We start from the raw sequence: 24284 nt of genomic DNA, 5'->3' as shown, positions 1-24284 counted from the left end.
TTCCCTGCAGCAAGAGACAAACTGCATCCCAAGCAACAGAGACTTAAAGACTTGCCTTACAGGTGGAGATGTACTATGAGCAAATCTCCAATTTCAACATACATAACATGTATGTTCATTTAAACTCTAGGTACAAGCCACAAATACAACAGGGGGAGGGGGTGTTTGGGTTTGCTTTACCTTAACAGGCAGCTCTCTATACATCTTTCTCACACTGTGCCATCAACAGAGGCTGAAAACCACCCCAGGGCATCCATCTCACCCCATTGCAGAAAAGTTTGTCACTGAAGGAAAAACAGGAGCTGTATGGAAGGTAAATATGGATGTACATGTGCAAAGGAAGTAAAGGGAGGATGAAAGGCAATACATAAGTGAGAGAAAGAAAAAAACCTTTGAGCTAATGACAGCTAAGTAACACATGATGCATACATATGCATACATACGTGATGCATAAATATGGCTGAGAGGACATGGGACGTGCTTCAGCAAATACAACTACTCTAATCATAATTGCATAACTGCTGTGATATTACCAAGGTAGAGCACCTTGTCAGATGGTGTTAATAAAGTCTCCATAACACATTCCTGTAACAAACAGCAAGCACACTCGAGGATAAAGCCTCCAACTAACTACACAGTCTACAAAGATAGCATTGCCAGGTTCCTTTTAAAGTCAGCTTCAGGAGGTAAAAGAATTGCTTATAACACTTCCTAAAGATTCACAGTAACATTTTAATGGAATGAACTTGATACTGCACAGAGGGACAATTGCGTGATGCATGTGAATGAAAATCTGTACAAGTAATAGTCAGCAAGGGTAACAGGTTTAATGCAGCAGAAAACCACTAATAAAAGCTTTTATCTTTCTTCTGAGCTCTAAAGGGAAAGCAAAAACAGAAAAAATAATAACTGTATTTCTCTGCTGTGTGGCCTGCATTAAAAATAATAATCTGTGCAGATCAGGTCAAACCTATATAGAATACGCAGCCTGAGATAACAAGTAATCTTCATAAAATCATAGAATACCAGGTTGGAAGGGACCTCAAGGATCATCTGGTGCAACCTTTCATGGCAAAAGCATGGTCTAGACAGGACAGCCCAGCACCCTGTCCAGCCAGATCGTAAAAGCGTTCAGTGTTGGGGAATCCACCACTTTCCTGCAGAGATTGTCCCAATGGCTAACTGTTTTCACGGTGAAAAATGTTCCCCTCGCGTCCAAGCGGAATCTCCCCAGGTACACACTACCCCTTGTCTTTACCGTGTGACTCCTTGTAGAAAGGAGGTCTTCATCTTCTCTGTAGCCGCCCTCCAAACACTGGAAGGCGGTGATAAGCTCTCCCCTAAGCCTTCTTTTCTCAAGACTGAACAAACGCAGTTCTCTCAGCCTGTCCTCACACGGCAGGCTTCTCAGTCCTGCGATCATCTTTGTGGCCCTCCTCTGGACGCCCCCCAGCCTGTCCACATCTGGCGTTTTGTATAGCGGGAACCACGACTGAACACAGTATATTCCAGGTGTGGCTGAGAAGCGCTGAGTAGAGGGGGACAGTGGCTTCTTGATCTGCGCTGGTGATGCCCTTGTTGATGCAGCCCAGCATCCTGCCAGCTCTCCTTGCCGCAGCAGCACGCTGGTCGCTCATCTCCAGCTTCCTGTCCACAGCGACCCCCAGGTCCCCTTCCACAGAGCCGCTCCCCAGCCGCGTAGATCCCAGCCTGTGCTGCACTCCTGGATTGTCTTCCCAGGTTGCAATGTTGTCCTTGTTGATCTTCATAAGGTTCTTGCTAGCCCACCCTTCCAGCCTGTCCAGGTCTTCCTGCAGGGTGGCTCTCCCTACCGAAGCATCCCCTTCCGCGCTTGGTTTGGCATCATTGGCAATCTTCATCACGGCAAGCTTGATCCCATCACCCAGACCACCTGTGAAGGTATCAGACAGCGTTGGGCCCAATATCGATCCTGGGGACCCCACTTGTGACAGCCTGCCAGTTTGAAACGCAGCTGCTCACCACCAGCCGCTGGGTGCGGGCTGCGGGCCAGTTCCCCGCCCGCCGCACAGGCCGCCCGTCTGGATCACAGTGCGTCAGGTTCTCCGGGAGGCAGCTGCGGGCAACCGAATCAAACGCCTGGGAGAAATCCAGGTGGACAATGTCCATCGCTCGCCCCATATCAACCAGGCATTTGCCCTCGGTGAATCTGTGCTGGCTTTTCCCAGTCGCGTGCTTCATTGGACTTGGGATAGCCCCCAGGAGGATTCGTTCCGTAACCTTCCCAGGGACTGAAGTAAGACTGATGGGCCTGTAATCTCCTGGGTCCTCCTCTAAGCCCTTCTTGTAGACAGGGGTGACGTTAGCCTTCTTCCAGTCTCGTGGCACATCCCCCACTCTCCGCTGCTTCTCACAGAGTAAGGAGACCGGCCTCACAACACCGTCAGCCAGCTCTCCTAACACCCTCAGATGGCTGTTGCCAGGGCCCATCGATTTGTAGGGGTCACGCGCCTGTAACAGCTCATGTACCAGCTCTTCCTTCACTGATGGTGGGTCTGTTTTCACCAACCTGGATTTTTATTCCCAAGGCCTGGGGCCCAACAGCGCTGATAAAGACAGAGGTGAAGAAATTAAGAACGTGTTGAGAAACTCTGCCTTTTCAGTGCTGCTGGTGCCTAATTCACCTCTTCTGTTTAACAGCAGGCCAATGTTTTCCTTCTGTTTCTTCTTGTTTACATACCTGAAGGATCCTTTCTTGTATTTATTTACATGTTTGGCCAATTTAAATTTGAACTGAGTTTTTGCCTTTCCAACTGTGTCTCTGCACACCCCAGCAATGCCCTTGCCATTCTGAACAGGTTTTTGTCTGTTTTTCTATCTCTGGTACACTTCTCTCTATTGTGAGCAGACTCCGAGTCTTGTCACCAGTGGGGCTCTAATTGTACTTCCACGGTTGACTGCCATAGTGAAGACCACAAAAGGTCTGAAAGTGGCCAGAAGAAAAGCTTACCAAAACAAGCTTTCCCATCATAGCTCTGCTTCTAAACCATGCTGGGGAGCTGTTTCTCAGTTGTCTACCCCCTCTCCGTCTCCCAGGAGAAGAGTTTACAGGTACATTAGTCCTTTCAAAACATCAGAAGGTGGTGTCCCGTAATATTTCACTTCAAAACATCACTGCAATTAAGCTGGGAGGGTGAACTGGCCTTACATTACATGAAGGGAGAAAATGGATGCATTTACATGTCAAAATCCTTCAGCAACTCAAGAAGAAAAGCAAGAACCAGAAAATAACCGTATTGAAAAACATTCTTGCAAAGATAAATGCTTCTTGTATAATACCATTAGCTGTAAGTGTAACTTAATTGTGCAAGAATTAAAACCCATCACATTATCGCTCCTCTAGAACGGTTTGTTAAATACTATCTATACAAACCTCGTGTGAGCACCTTTATGCAACTGAGGCAGATTAACAAAAAGAATTATGAAAAATAGTATCAGCTTTAGTGTGTAATCAGGTACATCTCTTATGGATAACACACAGCTATGCCTGGACATCGACCACTACGACATATGGTGAAAAACCATACGTCTTTTTGGAATTAGCTAGTAACAATTCACAAGCAGAAGAGATAATGCCTCAGAATAATACCACTGAGGTTAATAAACTGGACCTCTACTTTAGCAGAGCACCCATATTACTTTACTTATTTTTATTAACTTCTTTTAAAAATAAAGCTATAATAAGAAATTCACTTTTGGATAATACAAAATATCCTTAATTAACTGAAATACCAATGCATATAATAGAAGCTTACTGTTGGGATATCCAACACTCAGAAAGCAAGTAAAGTTAACTGATTAATGAGCTTTCAAAGGACAAGATAAATTATACTTGGTTCATGAGCCTGGTGTAAACTAAGATCAAGATCTGTTTTTTATTTTCTTTTGAGAAGTTTCTTATGTTTGGTACACAGAAGAAAACAAAGTCCAAAGGACTCTTCAAGGGAAATGCGAGTACCAGAAGAAAAGCACCTTCCTGCTTCTTCAGCAACAGAAAATGAGTAAGACCAAAAGGAGACATGTATTTAATAGATGCATACCTGAAAGCGCAAAACAACAAACTGTGCATCCAATTATTACTGTGAACAGTATGACTTAGGTATCCTAATTGTAGGTACATCTTATTCATAGTTTAGTTAATTCTGCTTTGGTATTCTCCACAGAAAGGAATAACTAACTAAATTTTTTAATGTTTGAAATCAAGCTTGATTAGCATGGGTTTGCTTAAGGGAAGGGACAAACATACCTTTATTTAAATAATAAACCTTCAGCAGATGCTACAGAAATAGTAAAGATACCACACAGCTTCTGTTCATTATCAGTGAATTTGGTTGAAAATTTTGCTCAGGAAACAGAATATGCTTATTTTTTTTCTCTGCAATACTTCCTCCCTTCCATCTCCATTCTTAACAACACTAAAATACTCAGTGCTACAAATACACCTGGGGATTGTCTGGAGCATTTGACCACTTCAAACTGATGGCTTAAGAATGTCTTTTTGCCACTGCTTCTTGTGAGAACAGCATCGGTCCATGCCTGCTGGAGGAAACTATTTCTGAAAACTTCGCACTCACATTTGCCCTTGAACCTCGGCAGGTGTGGGGGGACAGACACAGACCAATCCTGGTCCCTAAAGTACAACTCGAGATGCAAATCCTACACATACTCCCAAAGTTTGCCTACCTTGCCTAGATTAATCCTAAAAAATAACAAACATAGAGGCTGCTTTTATTCAGGTCTAAGTTCAAGTTCCTAAACAACTGTAAACAAGACTGAAAAGCAGAAACAAAGTCTTCATCTCCATCACAGAATAAATTTGAAAACTGTTTGTTAGAAGGTCTACTATTCTCATTTGATCCCCAACATGCATCCACGTTACCCAGGAAACAGGACAGGAAAATTAACATTCTGAATACTGCCGCCAAGACCTCTATGGACTCATACCTATGTAATTTAATATAAGAGCACCTCACCTGTCTACTGTGGTTATGTTCACACCACGTACATAAGCAGACACTACTATGCTTACACAGAGAAGTACCACACAAAGCCTACAGCCCATTTCCTTCAGGGCCTCTAGGCACATGACATTTTTCTCTCCAAAACCAACAATGTGAAAACCTGTCTGAAGACCCATGCCTGAATCATGCAGAAAGATTCAAGTTTCCCTTACGGCAGGCACCTGGGTGAGATTCAGTCTCGAAGTAGTGTCCAGTGGTGTCTGAGACCCTTTATAAATATCAAGGATATTTGCATGGACCAGTAGATGTGACACAGGTCCTGTGAAATACCCACACCCTCTGAAACAGCAGCTGGATACAAGGTGTAGTTCTGTGAGGTTTTAAAATTGGCAACAAGTGTGTGTTCAAGCACCCGAATCACCAGATTTACAGACAACTAAACAAATGCCTCAAATACTGTATTATCTCCCAGTTCTAACTAACTGGATGCTTGTTATCCACTCAACATCATAATTATCCTTCATCATTAACTCTGACTTCCTTCAAAATATGATTTCAATAGGCCTCAAGGTTGGAACTGAATCACTCTGAATTTAGAGCATCTCCCCCAAATGCTGTTGAAGGATACACAAGCCATCCCTTTTGAGAAAAACATAACCTATTTTAGCATGATGACTCAAATGCAATAAAACAAAAGACTAAGCGAGATACACTAATCTTTAAGACACTGCCCGTACACTATTACTCAAGCCACAAAGGAGAGGCTGTACGAGTATAATTGCTCTCTTACTTCTCATTAACCCATCTTGTAAGAATCCTAAAACTTTGGGAAGTTTTAGCTTGACCCTGTTTCAAAAATAAAAAAGTACTATGGTAAAGTCTAGGAAATAGTTTTCAAGAGGCATGTAACATCCACTATATATCAGTTGCCATTATTTTTAGGAGACAATACACAGGACATCTAATGTCAGCGTCCCTAAAGCATGAAGCTTCCTCCAAGACCTAAGGACTGTGTGGCCACACAGCTAACACGTCCCTGTACAAACATGGGAGTCAGTACCAGTAGCCTTAGGAATCCAAAGCGGCAAACACCCTACGACACCTCTAGTCAACTGAAAAGGTCCTAATGTACAGATTTTTCAGAGCCTATTTTGTTCTTACCCTGGTTCCGTATTTGAAGTGTAGCAAGATCATACTTAGGGACATGGTTTAGTGGTGGACTTGGCAGTGTTAAGTTTACAGTTGGACTCTATGATCTTAAAGGTCTTTTCCAACCTAAATGATTCTCTATATATGTATGGTATCATAAGTAATTTTTACAAACTGACCTGAAAGAAAATGAAGTCTTCTGTGTACATAGACAAGTCCAGCTGTATCACTGGCAAAACTCTTACAGACTTGGAAAATATATTTCTGAGATTCATTTGACAATGGTCAAGTCAACCATAAAAGAATGTCTTTTTGAAGTTGTAATACTGACTGGATGAGTTGTGTTGCTATTAGTACCACCAAAATCGGAAGCAAGTATTTATTAATTAGTTAAATAACACTGTCTTGTGTTATAATACTTTATGACTATTTCACACCCTGCTAAATTCATCATCAAAAACTATGTCCAAGAATTTCACTGGCTTGTAAGTAAAATGGTGACATCATTGGCATCATCAGAAGCCAATCACAAAATTCATGCTTTATTCAGCATCCACACAATGCTAAACAGACAAATTCTACCAATTTTGTCTTCTGACCACACTTTGGCATTTTGAGGGGGCATCGATTACTGGATAACTTATACCTGCTTTCTGCATAAACAGCTAACAAGAAACCCTGATGTGCCTTCACTTTCAAAGTGACTTACAGCTAGTCTCCTAAGTCAGATGACTTACCATTCATCTCTGCCAATAATCAATGTCTTCCACAAGACAACTACTTACTTGTTAGCACTATACTACCCCTCAGTCTTTCTAACACTCCTCCTAAAAGTTTCTGTCAGCTTATTTTAATACTTTTCCAAAGGCATGTCCACTGGATCCACATCACAGCACACTGAATGTTCAGTCCAGCTGAGTGGTTTAAAAATGTTGGCTTTTCTGATAGCAAATACGAACAGAGGCACATTCAAAATAGAGCTCACTGTTTGACATTACATGGCCAAATATCGAAGGGTGGGGAAGATGCATACAAATTCCTAAAAATCAACCTATCAAGACAAACTTTTCCAGTTGAGGAAGAGCTGAAAGGAGAGTCCAGACCACCCCAGCCTTCCAGGTAGCTCTGGGGATGCCTTCCTCTTCAGACCTTCCTCCTACTGCCTGGAGGGAATACTGTCTTCTCCCCTGCAAAAAAGTCATAAAGAAAAGCTGTCCCAAGGCAGACAACTGTCCACTTTTGATTTGGCATAAATATAAATTACTCTGATCTGTTATTTAAGATTAGTAGGGTGTAGGAAAAAAATGGCCAACATTTCAGCTGGAAAAAAAATATGCATGGAGCACCTTTTAAAAGTATACTCCTATATCCTGAAAACATGCATACTTCTTTTTAAGGTAGGCCCTTCTACCAAGGAAAAAAAAAAGTTAATTATAAATACTTTTAAAGAGCACTCAACTATTGAATAGACACATAGCTCCATAAAGTAACATTATTAGAGAGAGTCCCTTGTCTTCTCTTTAGAGCTCATATACTACATAGGCACTTCAAACAGCACATCAGCGATTTGATGGCCAGCAAATAACAGCTTCCTAACTGATAATTTGTTACTATTACTGCTGCATTCCTGTAATACTACAATACATGCAAACTAGAATCAAAACTAACACCTGCTGCCCACCCTTCCCTGGCTGACTGCTTATAGTGTTGGCAATACAAGAGGATATTTTGAGAAAGACACGCAATTTAGAAAAAATGTACTGTAAGAAATATGCACATATTAGTCAAGATTCTGTTATTTAACAGTTAAAAGCCTTTGAAGAAGTATCGTATTTAGCACAGCAGATACCCAAACTGTTCGAATTTATAGGAACAACTTTTAAAGACTCTCCATAAACAAAAATGCCACTCTAACAAGAAAATTATATAACCATACATTTTATTTATATTTATGTTTCAGTGGCAACACAGCTCTATACTCTATGATGTCATGCTCAACAATAAAAACTCAGGGAAAGGAGAAGCAAGGGGCTGGGGGGGAATGACACAACACGACATGACACCTCCATGCTTACAGTGTCTGTCTTCCTAAGCAACTGTTACAGGTCTCCTATTTTCTCCCCATCTCGCAGCAGAAGGTATTGAGAGGCTGGGTGGGTGTTTGGCTGCTGGCTCGGGTCAACTCACCATAAATAATATATTTCTTGAAAGAAATGGAAGAGAGGAGTTTCAGAGATCCTCTTTACTCCCCCCTAATCTTTCAAGGAAGACAAATTGTTTCCCCTTAAAGCAGCAGCTAAGAATAATGCCTTCAATCTTCTTGAACAAATTAATCACAAACCAGTTTCTAAATACAGACTCACTAACAGTAGTCTTCACCAGTTTCAAAGAAAGGAGTGGTTGATATAAATGTTTCTATGTTTTAACAAACATTTGAACACATGGAAGTCAGTCACCACTGTACAACCTCATCTACTTACTCTTACAACTTCCTCGGAATCTGATTTCCAACTGGAAAGCTGAAATTTACTCCACAAATCACCCCACAAATGCTTCAATTGCCAACCCATCATTCCATGATTTATTTTTACTGTATGACCAGCTTAAGATTGAGATTCAGGCCCATTAATATCAGATTCAGTTTATTTTTCAGGCCAGACTTCCAACCTACCTTTGGGCAACCAAAAGTAACAGATGCTCAGAGTAAATACATGCCATAGAACAAATGATGGGAAAGTCTAGGGAGGTGTATAATCCATATCCCTAAGTTGTGATCCTAAACTCAGCATACAATGAAAGGGGAGAGCTAGCAACTTTTGCTTCCCTAAAATCAGTTATGTAGAACATTCTCCACCTTCCTGTTAAAGATATTTCTCTCTAGCACCAACAAAATTTAACGGGCCAGAAAAAGAACACAAGTTTTAATTTGAATCTTGAGAGATGCAACCAGAGGCTGACCACCAAACTCCAGTCCACACATTAATGTACTGAATAAAGCAGAAAACACCAACTACCCTTTCAGCAAGTACAAACTGCTAAATGCCCAAGCAGTCCAGCACAGACACCATAACCTAATTAAGTCTTTGTTTCTCCCTAGCCTAACTGATTTTCAATAAACTATGCAAAGTTGTGTACCACTTCAATAGGAATATTCCATACCAAGTGACTAGAATCACCTCAAAGAACACAGGGCATAAGAATCTTTCACACCACAAGTTAATTCAGTGAGTACTGTTATCACAGAACCAGAGTGTGCTGCTATTTTTTCCCTCAATCACATTTTAAGGTGCCTGCGCAAAGTGTTGAGGTGGGTTGACCCTGGCCAGCAGCCAAGCAACCACACAACCATTTGCTTACCCTCCACCACAGTGGGACAGAGGATAAAATAGGAAGAACAAAAGTAAGAAAACTTAAAGGCTGAGATATAGACAGCTTAACAGGGGAAGTAAAAAAACAAAAACAACAAACAAAAAACCAACAACACACAAGCGAAGTAAATTGCTCACCACATCCCACAGGCAGATCAATGCCCCACCAATCTCCAAACAACAGACACCTTGGAAGCAAAAAAAACCCCTTTCTTCTTCCCCTACCTCAGTTTTTATTTCTGAACATGACAACACACAGCATGGAATATTACTTTGGCCAATGCAGGTCAGCTGTCCCAGCTCTGTCCACCCCCAGCCTACTCACTGGGCATGCCGAGAGGGAAAAAGAAAGCCCTGATGCTATGCAAGCACTGTTCAGCAACGGCCAAAACATTGGTGTGTTATCAACACTGTTTAAGCTACAAATCTAAAGCACTACGGCTATGATGAAAGTTAACTCCTAAACCCAGTACAAGAATGTACTTGCATTGCTTTGTGCAGAGGCGATCAAATTCCTCAGAGAGAGATGAGCATAAGAAGTGCCCTGACTGTATATCCCCATAGGGATTGTGCTTGCAACAAACATGAAATTGCTCATTTCTGTGATGTGATAAGGTATTTTAAAAGCAAGAATGGGTAAATACAGATGACTGACTGTTGCCCATAATGCAAGAATAAGGTGATACATGATAAAACTGAATTAGTGAAAACAATACCAAATGGAATGCCTTTTCTATGTAGAACATAATTAAATCTGGGAATTCATTGCCACAAGATGCCAAAAAGACTACAAGTTCAAGTATGCTCAAAAAGTTAGATGAATTAATGGAAGTCAGTATCTGACTTGGTAGTTACCAAACTCAACATCTTAGAGACAGATCATCAGTTATTTAAATCACTGACTACTGAAAAATAATATGAAAGTGAAGTCATCACTGTATTTGTTTTCCAGGTTTTTTTTTTTCCCCAGTACATTGCCTAAGCACTTGCTACTAGCTGCTACAGGAGAGCTAGCAGACAAACGTTTTGTTTGAAAACAGAGCATAAAATGACAACTGAGATTCTGAGGATTACAATTTGGGATTAGGAGCCTAATGTCTCCTCTAAATCACTTTGTGGGTCCAACCCATGTTTCCTTCTCTTCTTAGGTCAGACATCAGCTATCATATTTCTAACTAGCTATGCATTATAGGTCATATGTTGAACTGCTTTTAATTTTATAAGCTTATCCAAACTAAGGAATAGGGTGGGTTTTTTAATTCTTTCTCCAAACATTAAAGTGCAATTCTATTTTAAAAAGTGCATAGGCTAGAAAGTGCTCAACACCACCTTCAACAATCATTACTATAAACTATTTACCAGGAAGACATTCATCTGTTATTTGGAGTAATGAGAACTTACAGCAAATTTTGTGCAAGAATCAATTCTAGATTGATTGAGCTAGAATCAATAACATATTTAGCAGCTTCCAAATAAACTTTACATTGTAACTATCCAGCAAAAGACAACATGTGCCTTTCCTGCCCCCACCCCAATAGTGGCTGGTATGACTATGCAAGAGAAGAGGAATGAAACATGCAGGAAGAACATGGGCCAGCATGAGCTCAATTCAGTATTTATAAAGAGCAATTTTGAAAGCAAGAACTGTAGTTTAACAAGAACCTGCAGAAATACACACTGGTAATTTACGAAGGGCAAATTTTCTATTAACTCTGTAAAAAAAAAAGATTTTTCAACTCTAAATATCCTTCCTGACAACAGAATTAAGACTACACTTAAGAATTCTGTAAACGATACTGAGATGCAAGGTACTACAACTGTTTTAGGGGTCAAATTACAATTTACAATTATCTTGAAAGAACTGTATCTAACATGGCTAGTAAAATATATTATATTAAAGCAAGAGTAAGAAACCACAAAAGCAGAGTATGCCAAGAAACAACACATTAGTTACAGTTTTTCAGAAACACACCTACAGAGTACAGCAAGCAACAATCATGTCATTTGTCATGCTAGAAACACGGAAAGACATGAAACATTAATATTTAAAGACAAAAGTGAGGCCTTAAAATATACCAAGTTGTCCTTTCACTAGTCAATATTAAAAGACTAGATCAGAGTACTGGTGCATTTGTTGTGCACCCTGTCTCTAGAACAGGGGTCCTCAAACTACACCCCGCGGGCCAGATACGGCCCCCCAGGGTCCTCAATCCGGCCCCCGGTATTTACAGACCCCCCCTGCCCCGCCACACACCCCCCGGGGGTTGGGGGGGTTGGGGGGGAACAAGCAGCCGCAGATGACTGCCTGCCACTTCATCCCTGCGCCAGCCCCCTGTTTAAAAAGTTTGAGGACCCCTGATCTAGAAAGATAAAGTTTCAGAGGATGTTGTGGAAGATTAACAAAAATGACCACCAACATAGAAGACATTACCCACTAGGAAAAACACAACAAACAAACAAAACAAACACTTTAGATAGTTTACCCGGAGGAGAAACATATTGCTACATGTCAAATAAACACAGGTCAGTTACAGGGAGGGAACAAGAAAACAAAAGGCTGAAAAGGAACAGTGTGCACCTCTTAATTTTAAAACCAGAAAGCCTAGCTAAGTATCAGGTTTAGCTTGAAAGGAAGCTCCATAAGCACAGAACTGCCTGAACAAAATACCATCATCTGACAATTTCTTACCTTTTCTCTGATTCAATGGAACTACTGATCTCACCTCTTCCAAAGGCCAAGCTAGTTTTCAGAGAAAACAGATCTAACAAACTAATTTACACAATGCATAAAGGACCTAGCTGGGAGTTGGTCAGTGTGCCCATACAAATGGGAAAAGTTCCTCTAAATATCTACACACGTAATTCCAGGATGATGCAAGTTTACTCTGTCATGGCCAGAAGCAAATCATATCCAAGGGAAATTATTTTATTACTGCCGAAAAGCTGCATGTGTTTATTTATACTCAGCACCTCACTGAAATAAATTAATCATGTCTTCAGATGAAAGGCAGCTCGCACCTGCACTGACAGCTGGTTTGGTTTTCTTCCTTCTAAAAATTTATCTCTGCAACCTATCATGTGGATAAACATAACCCTTGTTGCATCGTATCTGGAATTTGTAATATTTTTTCTACTGAATTGGCTACACTCAACACAAGCCTTTCCTCAAGAAAATAACTAAGCTTGACTATTAGATCTCTTCTTGGTAAAAGTGAAGATTACCAATTTAATTTCAACAGTACTAATTCACACTCAAATCTTTAAAAAGCCTTAAGATTGAAAAGGGTCTACACAAATGTTAGTAAATTAAAAACAACAACAAAAAAAATCTAAATTCAGAACTCATAAAAGCTTTTAAATAAAGGCATTATTTGAATTCAAACACAATACACTCTCCTGGAAGCACCTGAAGGGTAAGGGTAAGCCTTAGGATGCCAGGGATAGTGATGTATTTTACAAGCAAAGCGGTCAGTTTACCATGACCAACCACAATGAAGCAAGTAGTACTTGAAAGGGGAAAACCCTTTACACGATCACGTGCTGGTTCTTCATTCTTCATTTCTAGTTTTCCACACTTATTAATAATAGCTGTAAGTACTGAAAGTATCCGGGCCTATTCAACACCTGTGCCGTTTCCCACTTGACCGTACCCCTGTTACCCGTTTCAATAACCACACTGAGGCCAAGACCAGGATCAGAATGGGAGGAGAACGGGCCCCGGCCTTTATTAGTGATCCCGCACCGCCCGCCGAGGGGCGCGCCGGGCTTGGGCACACGCTGGCGGCCGGCCCCGCCTGCCCGCCCGCCGCCGAGCCCCCGCTGGGAGGCGGGCCGACGGGAAGCAAGGCCTGGCACCGGCCTCGCTGCCCCAGACCAGCCGGGCCTCGCCGGCAGCCCGGCACCCCCCGCTCCGCCCTCCCTGCGGGGCGGCGGGCAGAGACCCACGCACCGCCGCCGTGCGGTCCCACTCCTCACCGAGGGGGCCAGACCGCGGCTCCGCACCAGCCGCGGCGGAGCGCAACGCCCGCCTCATCTGCCGCAGCGTGCCGAGCTCCGGCCGCCACCGAGGCCCGAGGCCGCCGCCAGCAGCCCCCGCCCGCCCCCTGCCCGCCCGAGCCTGCCGCGCACCTGCCTTCCGGCCTGCCGGTTCCGCTGCCGCGAAGAGCCGGCGCGGCGCGACGCTGCCGTAAAGCGAGCAGGCGGGGGGCGGTGAGGCGGCGGGGAGCCGCCCTGCCCTTCGCTTTGCTGCCGCCGGGCCGGCTCATCTGTTCGGCCGGCCTCGCCACCGCCCGCGCCCAGGACGTGCCTCTGCCCCCCCCCCCGCCTACTCCGCCTCTGGGCGCAGTGCATAGGCCCACCCCGGGTACAGGCCGCGCCCCCGCTTTGCTCCACGCCCGCGCTAGCGCCGTCAGCTGCCTTTGCTGTACAGACAAACGGGACCGCCTGCTGCGACCGCCCGCTTGTTCCCTGCGTGATCAAATACACCGTGGGGGCAGCACCCGGCAGCGTTTCCGCGCCCGCGTCGGTGCCTCGGGCGTTCCTGTACACGGGGTGCCGCGGCCCTCAGCCTTCTGTGCTCTTCACCGGCTCGTCCATCGCTGCACACTCGGTGTGGGCCTTAGCATGCTCCTCCACACTTACTCCTTCAAGCTTCCAGTCTAATCCAAGGGCACCATAGTAAAATGGAGCTAAAGACCAAGCTGTGCAGAGAGAGGGGGAAAGATGAATGAGCAATGTCAGATAATTTTGGGACAGAACCAAGCTGCGAGGAAAATGCTCACTCTAGAGTGCTTCGGTATCTGTACACAAATGCATCTGGACTTGTAAGAGCCCTCCAACTCTCTGGCTGTTAGCATTCAGATGATTTATTTCTGACTTCTGTCTTCTTGAGTGTTGTGTCTTGTGTTCTGTCTTGCAAGGCATGTAACGGCACTATCTTTTCAGATGACTGGACTGCTTTAATCTCTACAATTTTGGCAAGTGTTCTGCTCATATGAAAGAAGGCAAGCACTCGTGCATGTAGGTGCCTGTGTGTGTATTTGTACAGCTGGAGATGTTCAAAAACATACTCCCAATAAATAGTAACATAATCCATCCCTTGCTAAAAAGAAGGAAACATACACAGTTTGAGGGCTGCTTTGGGGAAAGAACTCCGTCTCAGCCAGACCCAATAGATTAATAGATATTACAGATGAATTCTATAAAGCTAGGCTTTGCAAGGAATACTTGGCTTTGCAAGGTCACGTTACCCATGGATCTCTTAAGATTACAGGCTTTGTAGCTCTGTCTGTGTTAGGCTCAAAATCTTGGTTATGGGCAAAAGAGAACTCACCATTAAGAACTGACTTTCAGCCAAATTAATGTTTTAACAGTCTTAACAGCCCAAGTTATGTCCTAGAGAGAAGTGTCTCTTTTGTAATGCAGCTAAAACCTTCTTGGTATCTACCCTTTTCTTTTGCATTATAGTCACCTTTCATATATTCCTCTGGATCCTAAGGGATTCTATCTGTCCCTATTAAGGAGAATGCAGGAGGGGCTTACAAGATATCAGCATCAGGAGGTCTTCCCTCGGGATAATGTTCCCGTTGGGAACATTCCTGCTGTTCCCAATGTTCCTGTTTTCTGTCTCCTATCTTGTAACTTGATGTTTATTTTTATGTTTTCTTAACACAATCTACGTCCTTCTCATTGGCTCCCAGCTCAAGTCTGAGAGTTACCCTAGAGCCTTCCCAGACTCAGTTGACAGAAATGACTATCATTTTGTACAAACTAACTGCCTCAATTTGTCAGACTGTCCATATGTGATATTGACCGAGCTTAAGATAAAATACATCATGCCATAGTCAGCTGACCGCTAGACAACTGTTAAAGCAAACTATAACCCACTCAGGCTGAGACAAGCCAAGACAGATTCTGAGACCCTGCACGATCAGTCAGTACAAAGCCTGAGGTCTTCTCCTAATGGGGGCAAAAAGGAAAATCACGTTTGCTGGGTTACATTTGTTTCCTTATCTTGGAAAATGTTGAAACTACATTTTTATAGCTCTTTGGTTTTTCTTGACTTTCACTTTCCAACAGGCATTAGGAATATACCACAGCCTTATTATCAACTAGCTTTCAAAGACCTTAAATGTGCAAATGGTTGTACATACAAACCTACTACTGTTCCAAATTTTAAATAATTTTTGAAGCAAGTTTTTTAACTAAGTGGCCTATGTTCTCGGTTGTATTAATACTGAACGTATGTGTAAGGTGATGTTTTACAATGAAGATATTATCTAGTAGATTTATAGGTGCCTGACATTGCATGAAAATATTTTTATCAAATGCAGATGACTTAACATAAACTTACTAAGTACCTTAGGAAAAAACCCTTGATTTTCTCTAGTATGTACTGTTATTTTTTTTGTGATTTCTAAAAGTGATAAAAAAATAATTCATAGAGAGGACTTTGTGTTAAAAATTTATATTCCTGCTATACAGAAATCTATGTCTGTGCTCATCTTCTGTGGAATCAGTGGAAGCACACAGGTTCTGTCCATCTCACCCTAAAATCAGATGAATCATACTGTAAGAGTGCCAGTGCTTCTCAATTATCCGTAAAGGGAGCATAAAATGACCAGCTCACATGTAGATGTGTATGTATTCTTGTAATGTGTAAAGTTAGCTAAATGGAGATATACAAGGTGAGTAGAATTTCACCCTATTTATTGACTAAGATGAACAGAAATATTAATTATGAGATGAACTTAAGAGAAATTTGCTCCTCAGGAAAAGAAAAAAAAGCTTTGTTATTTCTTCTTACATCATTTGTCTGATGTCCACACCTTAAATAATCCTTTGTTTATTCTTTTTTGCATAGTACCAGATCTCTTGCAACATTTCAGTGTTCTTTAATATGTAAATCTGCAGTTTATTTTATCTTGTCCTTTGGCTGTTATACTTCTTACCTGTCCAGTAGAAAGGAGTAAAAACGTCTCTGTCTTTTTCATTAAATCCTTCCAACATAACCATGTGAGTTTTAACTTGAATTTGAGAAAAAGGTTTCAGTGAAGTAGACTCAAAATTATAGAATCTGAGAAGCAATGAATGTACCTGATTTTAAGTTTGCAAAATACCACGCAAATTTACATGAGTGAATTTGCTACTGTATTTCTCACTTGATGTGTTTCTTAACCAAGGGATATTGCATGCAGAGTTAAACAAGGGTTTTTCACATGGAGGACAATGGGTACTCACAAGACCTGATCCCTAGTTTATGGTCATTGTGAGTACTGCCAGCTGGTGACACCTGAATTATTATCTGCAAATGCATTGTAATTTATGGGCTATTGAATTGACACTTTTGTTTCTTTTAACAACTAAAATCTAATGCTAATATGTAAACCATGAGTTTTACAGTTACTTGAAGTGTACTTCAGATTCAGAAAAGAAATGGGCTAGTAATTAGAATGACCTTGTCCTTACTTTGACAACAGAAAACATTAACTCACCATCTTCCAAAAAATTTAACAAATTCAGCCTCTATTGAAGTTGTAAGACAAACCTGACAGACATCCTTGACTCACTGTTGATCTCTGCTGTGATCAAGCATTCAAAGCTAAACTGCTCTCTGCAGATGCTACTATTACCAACACTGGGAGAAGAATTGTTAAATCATTGTTATTATGTGAGGATAATGCAGTTTCCTCACAAAACATCCAAAATCTCTATTGCCTATGATTACGAAGTAATCATATTGTGCATGGCCACAACCACAATGCTAGCAAAAGTTGGTGCATCAGAGATGCTGTAATTCAAATGAGCTGTAATTCCTTACAGTTATCTCGTTCCCATGGCTTTTAATACTTTATTTAAAAGTCACTGTGTCAGTTTGACCCTGGCCAGACACCACGTGCCCACCAAGCCACTCTATCACTCCCCTTCTCAGCTGGACAAGGAAGAGAAAATATAGTAAAAGGTTTGTGGTTTGAGATAAGGACAGGGAGATCACTCACTGATTGCTGTCACATACAAAACAGACTTAACTTAGGGAAATTAATTTATTACTCATCTAATCAGAGTAGGATAACAAGAAATAAAACCAAATCTTAAAAACACCTTTCCCTCACTCCTCCCTTCTTCCTGGGCTTAACTTCACTCCCAGTTTTGTCTACCTCCTCCCCTCCAACAGGATGGGGGATGGGGAATGGGGGTTGTAGTCAGTTCATCATACATTGTCTCTGCTGCTCCTTCCTCCTCAGAGGGAGAGGACTCCTCACACTCTTCCCCTGCTCCTCTGTGGAGTCCCTCCCACAGGAGACAGTCCTCTATAAACTTCCCTAACGTGAGTCCTTCCCATGGAGTACAGTTCTTCACAAACTGCTCCAGCGTGGGTCCCTTCCATGGGATGCGGTCCTTCAGGAACAGACTGTTCTAGCACGTGTCTCCCATGGGGTCACAAGTTCTGCCAGCAAACCTGTTTCAGCACGGGCTCCTCTCCACAGGTCCATGAGTTTTGCCTGGAGCCTGCTCTGGCACAGGCTTCCCATTGGGTCACAGCCTGTTTTGGGCATCCACCTGCTGCTGCGTGGGGTCCTCCACAGGCTTCAGGTGGGTATCTGCTCCACCGTTAACCTCCATGGGCTGCAGGGACACAGCCTGCCTCACTGTGGGCTTCACCATGGGCTACAGGGGAACCTCTGCTCCGGTGTCTGGAGCACCTCCTGCCCCTCCTTCTGCACTGACCTTGGTGTCAGCAGGGTTGTTTCTCTCACATAGTCTCACTCCTCTCTCTGGCTGCAGTTGCTGTTCCACAGGTTTATTTTCTCCTTCTTAAATATATTATCACAGAGGTGCTACCACTGTCACCGATGGGCTCAGCCTTGGCCAACAGTGAGTCCGTCTTGGAGCCGGCTGGCATTGGCTCTATCAGATATAGGGGAAGCTTCTGGCAGCTTCTCACAGAAGCCACCCCTGTTAGTCCTCCCGCTAGCAAAACCTTGTCATGCAAACCTTATATAGTTGCACAGATATTTTAAGTGGTCTGCAAGTCCTTGAAACTTAATACATAGCATATCAGAAGAAAATACTGTGCTGAAGAGGATATGCATGAGAAAATATGTAGCCACTGCTGCATAAAAATTCATAATTCAAATTTGTTCTTTGAGACTTGAGCCTTTTTTAATGTAATGCAGGCTACATAAAGGGGATATATCATCTCCATTATTACTGTTTCGTCTGCATTGCTCTCTGACTTCAATCTGTTCATATTATCTTCTACCGGATATGAATATACTGAGGTTTAACGCCCAGTTGCTCTTCTTTAATGCAGTGATTTTTCAGAGCAATCTTATATTTTGGCCAGGGTTTTTCACATTAATCAGCACAATATTCCTTCTGTGCTGGTGAATATTGATGTAGCCAGAACGGAAAATATATTTCTTATTAGTTTCCATTTATGTTTATCTATAATTTCTTAAATTTATTTAAAAGTGCAACAGCATTAATTGCTTCACAAGTATGGACAAAGAGCATAGATATGTCACACACATTCTCATAATTTATCAGGATCCTGGAGGGGTAGCAGACAAGTTTTCTTTCAGTTGTTGAGCCTAAGTCTAAACAGTTCCCAATTTCCTGGTAATCTGCTATAATTTTTTTTTAATGCTAATAGAGTTAATCATTGCATCATGAATAACTTTCCATATATAACAGTGGAATAAGGAATGCATTATTATTTTGCTTTTTTATTTTCTTTCAGAAAATTATGATCTTTTATTTGTTTTTCAAAATAAATACATCAGACCCTAATAGGAAATTTATATTGTTATTTTCAACATGGAGCCTGAACTTAAAAAACATTAAAAATATTTCAAAAGATTTACCAGTATTGATCTAGAGCATAATTTTTAAGGGTCGTCTGTAGCCATAGTGTTTCTGTACCTGGGTCATGTGTCAAGTCTGATCCATGCTTGCATAATTTCAAGATGACTGCACTATGTCTCATGTCTTGTGAATTTACATTTATATATTTGCCAGCTCTGTATCAAAGGAGAATGAAAAAAGAAAGTAAACCAAATGGAAACATCCTTTCATTCTGAACATGAAACAAACAAGTAACATTTCATTTGTGAAAATCACCACATGCAGCTGTTTAAAGATAGAATAGAACAGAACAGAACAGTGTAGAATAGACTATTTCAGTTGAAGGGACCCGGAAAAATCATCTAGTCCAACTGCCTGACCACTTCAGGGCTAACAAAAAGTTAAAGCATGTTATTAAGGGCATTGTCCAAATGCCTTTTAAACACTGACAGTCTTGGGGCATCAACCACCTCTCTAGGAAGCCTGTTCCACTGTTTGACCAGCACCTTGGTAGAGTAAAACTTTGTAAGAAAGTGACAATTGATGTTTGAAGCAGCCAAGTTGTTTCCAGGGTTTAGTCTTGGTGAGAGATATTCACAGGTTTCACAACTCATAACTTACCTATGTGTTGATATGACAGTATGTTGTCAGAGAGAGATGATCTGTTGGATAATGTTTTGGTTAAACAGTGAGGCAGTGTAGAACTATTAAAAGCTATTAAGCCAGGGTGAAGCCCAGAACTGAATCCCGTGTTTCATAATTTGTTAATTTATTTTTAAAAATTATATATAATGTAAGAAGGAACTATATGTGTGGTCAAGAATGGGGCCTGCTCAGAAATACAAACCAGAAAGAAGTTATGTTGGTATGAGGTGTGTATATGGTGTCCTTTTTCTGGTTTATTTCTCATTCTTTTGTTAGTGATTTAGAAAGACTGCACATTAAAATAATTCTTTTATATACATAATTTCAGGTGTGGTGTTGAAATGAACAGAACTGAAATGTTGAATCATCATAGTCAACAGACTGGACTTCACGCCCATTTAGGCTGATTCAATTTCAGATTTGGAACCTGGTGGACAGACCTTACCTGTCATCTTATGTTTTCTATGGTCTTTCTTCATATTTCTATAGGCCCTGGTGGCACATACAAAAAGTGGTAGAACTGGTTCTCTATCTCAAGTATACTTGTCCTGATTTATGCTGGGATAGAGTTAATTTTCTTCTTAGTAGCTGGTACAGTGCTTCATTTTGGATTTAGCATGAGAATAATGTTGATAATAACACACTGTTGCTTTAGTTGTTGCTAAGTAGCCTTACCCTAAGTCAAGGACTTTTCAGTTTCCCATGCTCTGCTAGTGAGGAGGTGCACAAGAAACCAGGAGAGAGCAGAGCCAGGACAGCTGACCCGAAATAGCCAAAGGAATATTCCATACCATAGCATGTCATGCTCCGTATATAAATTGGGGGGAGTTGGCTGGGAGGGGCTGATCACTGCCTGGGGACTGGCTGGGCATCAGTCAGCAGGTGGTGAGCAACTGTATTGTGCATCACTTGGTTTTGGGTTTTTTTTTCTTGTCTTTTATTCCTCTCTCTCTCCCCCGATTTCGCTACAATGGTGGCTGTTGTTATTATATTTTAATTTAATTATTAAATAGTTCTTATCTGAAGCCATGAGTTTTATCTTTTCCCAGTTCTCCTCCCCATGCCACTGGGATGGGGGGGGGGGCGGGGGCAGGGATGCAAGCAAGTGGCTGCGTGGCACTTAGTTGCTGGCTGGGGTTAAACCGCAACAATACTACTGCAATGATTCACACTATTTATATTTCCTTTAATAAGGAAAAAATGTCTTTGTCAAAGAAGAGCAGCTGAAGAAAGTAGTTTATTGAAGGAAGTATCAAGATCCTATCTCTAAATACTGGAAAATGCTGGAGAAAGAGAAATGTAAGTGATTGATGCACATGGGTTTTTGAAAAAAATTACTGGGAAAAGAAATGTCGTTACAGCCACAGCACCCACCCACCCCACCGCACCCCCTTCCTGCCATCAATGAAACTTGTTAGTTTCAAGCCAAGAATGCTGAGATCTAGTCTTCAGTATTGCTTATCTCAGAATATAAGCAGTCTGTTTCCAATATGATGCATTCCTTAAAAGCAAGGTGGCTGTATTGTAGTTTGTGTGGTCTGAAGGTGATAGTTACTTAGCCCAGATGATACTCATCTAGAGTCACCTTAGGATACCAGCAAAATTTTCACAAGAAAGAAAGAAAAGATTGCTCTTCTGGCCAGACACAGAAAATTTCTTTTCTCATTTTAACTGATAATTGATCCTTTACAGGAAGATTTGAGTCAATAAACAGCAAGAACAACAACAGTATTCTTGCCAGATTCTGAAACTGGGACATAGTCAGAATTCACTCAGTCAGCTACTGTTGCAAATGTAATCTCAGCTCCGTTTTCTGCTTGCTTCTTCCAAGTTCCACAGCCTTGTGGCAGGATCCTGGATATCCCTGTGATCTCTTGCTGAAAGTGGAACATCTTTTTCAATGCCAGGTGCTAGTTTGTTGTCAGTTATGCTGCTAGGTGTTTGCCATTCTGGCTTATATCACTGAGCATAACGCTGTAAAAAAAAAAGGTTAGATTCTGAGTTTATTTCAGAAATGAATATGTGAAAAAGGTTGGTAGCTGTGAGAAACTGGCAAGGGTCTTCTGTAGCTTAACGGTTCACTGCTTACACAAACTGCTGATGTGTGTGTGTATGTCTGTATATTTAGATATCAAAAAAGTAACTCAGGATTTTATACAAGTTTTTATTTAAAAACTAATTTTGGGTTATATCCAGATAATTGTTGTGTGTTTTTTTTATATTAGGAGGTTTCTCAGAGGCCTATGAAGCATCTAAAAAAAAAATGTTGTTATCGAAAGCTTTGCTGACACAAGATGTGATAGCACTTTAGGGATTCATGTCACATATACTGCAGGGGAGGAGGAGGCTGTTCCTACCAGCAGCAAAGCAGAAGCACCAGAGACACAATAGAATGATTTCTAGCTAGGATTTTTTAAGTCCTACTTAGTCACTAACTTGGAGAATGACTTCAGGCAAATAATTTCAAAAGCTATTAAAAAAAAAGAGAATATTCCAACAGATCTCATCAGACACAGACGTCAACATTTGCCCTGTTTGGAAAGGGAATTCTGAATGAAAAGGAAAACAGTGAAGTTGGGAGACACTCAGAAGAGTGCTGCCTGAGGACACTAAAGGACAGAGCTGTCCCAGTATGAGATGAGTAATACCTTGTGCTTTGTAAATTGCTGAAGCTGTTGTGCTCACTTCTGACTTAGAATGGTTGACATGAAGTAATCAATAAGTAGAGTTTTAAATAGTATTTTGTAATGGATACCACAGTTTTTTACCTATTTATTCAGAGGAATTATATTAGCCAAAGGACTTTTTAAAGTACTTCTATTGAAAAAAAATGTTGAGCTATTCCTGCTAAGATTATTTCTTTGTATCTCATAAAGGATTGTAAGAATTGTCCAGGTGTCCTTTAACACACTAATAAGTATGATTATCCTTTTGTTGTGATCGTCATGCCCCTTTTTCCTTTTGAAGACTGTTCAGGGAACCAATTACTTGTATTGAATGCAATTGTCATGTGAACTGAACAGAAAGACCCTTTAACAGAGTGGTCTTATTTAAAATGTTAATACTTAGTTTGACTGGAGGGATATGATGCTTTTTTTTTGTCATATGGCTCCCATGTTACTGTTAGGATATGTGGTAAAAAGCTTTTCGACACACACAGAAGGGAGCACAGAGAGACAGCGGCCAGCAGGGGTACCTGAATTATGGACTTGGAGGACACTGACCAGGCCCCTGTCAGGGCAACCCAGGAGAGCCTTAACCATGGGCTATGTACTCATACATTCCAGAATGAGTCTCTGGAACACCTTTAAGATGAAGGGAGTCACTGCACAGGGGTATGGGACACATTATGGAGTGCAGAGGAAAGACCATTTTGGGATTATGTGAGACTTGTTATAATGGGATGTTTAAGGAAGGAAAGGCAGCAGGGAAAGAGATGAATCTCCGTGATTTGGGGAAGAGTAATCGTTAGGACAATAGAAGGATAAGGGGATTGAAGGGGCCAGTTGCAGGCAAACAAGATTGGTACACTTGTTTGGCCATACCCTGTGCCTGATCAGCGCAGTCTGTTCTGTCTTATCAAAATCCATTTTCTAACCCTTTTCCTGGGTAAGAGGCTATGTGTGGATGTGTCTGTGGTGCCAGTGAATATGTGAGCCCTAGTGAAGAGCAAGCTAGACTAGGCAGCAAGTAAGTGCAATGGCCAGGGAGCTGGTTGTGCCGCTCAGGGTGAGACCAAGGAGGAGTTGGGGACTGGGGACCAGGATAGTCCCAGCTATCTGTCTGTGTGTGTGGATCTGAGAGTGAGGGGGTCTGCATCAGCAGCTGGAGTGAGGCTGTGGCCTAGGGAGCTCAGATGCCCAGGTGCCAGCAACTGGGGAGACTGGGATCTAGGAGCAGCTTCTGGGCAGAGTGAATGTCTGAGCCCAGCTGCTGGAGGGACCCACATTGTACAAATGTATGTACAAGGTTCACACTAAAAGACTCATCCTGCTCAGCCAGAAAGCAGAGCAGAATGAGGGTATTGCTGCTGTTTGTATGAGTGCTCTGTGTGTCCACAGTGCTAGGAATATATTCTCATTCTTGCTGCTGGTTGGACCTGGGGGCATGGATCTGCAGCAGCTTCATCTCTGTCATGCTAGTGGATTCACTCCCCTGCCCCCCCATTTCCTATGCAACATTTACTCTGTCATCTGATCAAATGGTTTTTGTATTTTAATCACACGACAATGAGCAATCACAGATCACACTGGTGACAAAGCTGCTTCAAGGACTG

At 41.8% G+C, this 24284-nt stretch overlaps 1 protein-coding gene across 2 annotated transcripts in view; it reads right to left on the bottom strand.

Moving 5' to 3' along the window:
* ASCC3 (activating signal cointegrator 1 complex subunit 3) overlaps positions 1-13815 on the bottom strand; it is a 280895-nt gene extending 267080 nt beyond the window's left edge. Inside the window, exon 1 of one of the 2 annotated variants that reach the window (XM_040597335.1) lies at positions 13646-13815. The gene's annotated coding sequence lies outside the window, so the exon portion shown is untranslated. The remainder of the gene's footprint in view (positions 1-13645) is intronic. The other variant, XM_040597334.1, reaches the window with a different exon arrangement.
* Positions 13816-24284: the final 10469 nt, after the last annotated feature.

The sequence above is a fragment of the Falco naumanni genome, chromosome 6, assembly GCF_017639655.2.
Source record: "Falco naumanni isolate bFalNau1 chromosome 6, bFalNau1.pat, whole genome shotgun sequence".
NCBI classification, from domain to species: domain Eukaryota; kingdom Metazoa; phylum Chordata; class Aves; order Falconiformes; family Falconidae; genus Falco; species Falco naumanni.
This window is presented reverse-complemented; position numbering and strand designations above follow the sequence as displayed.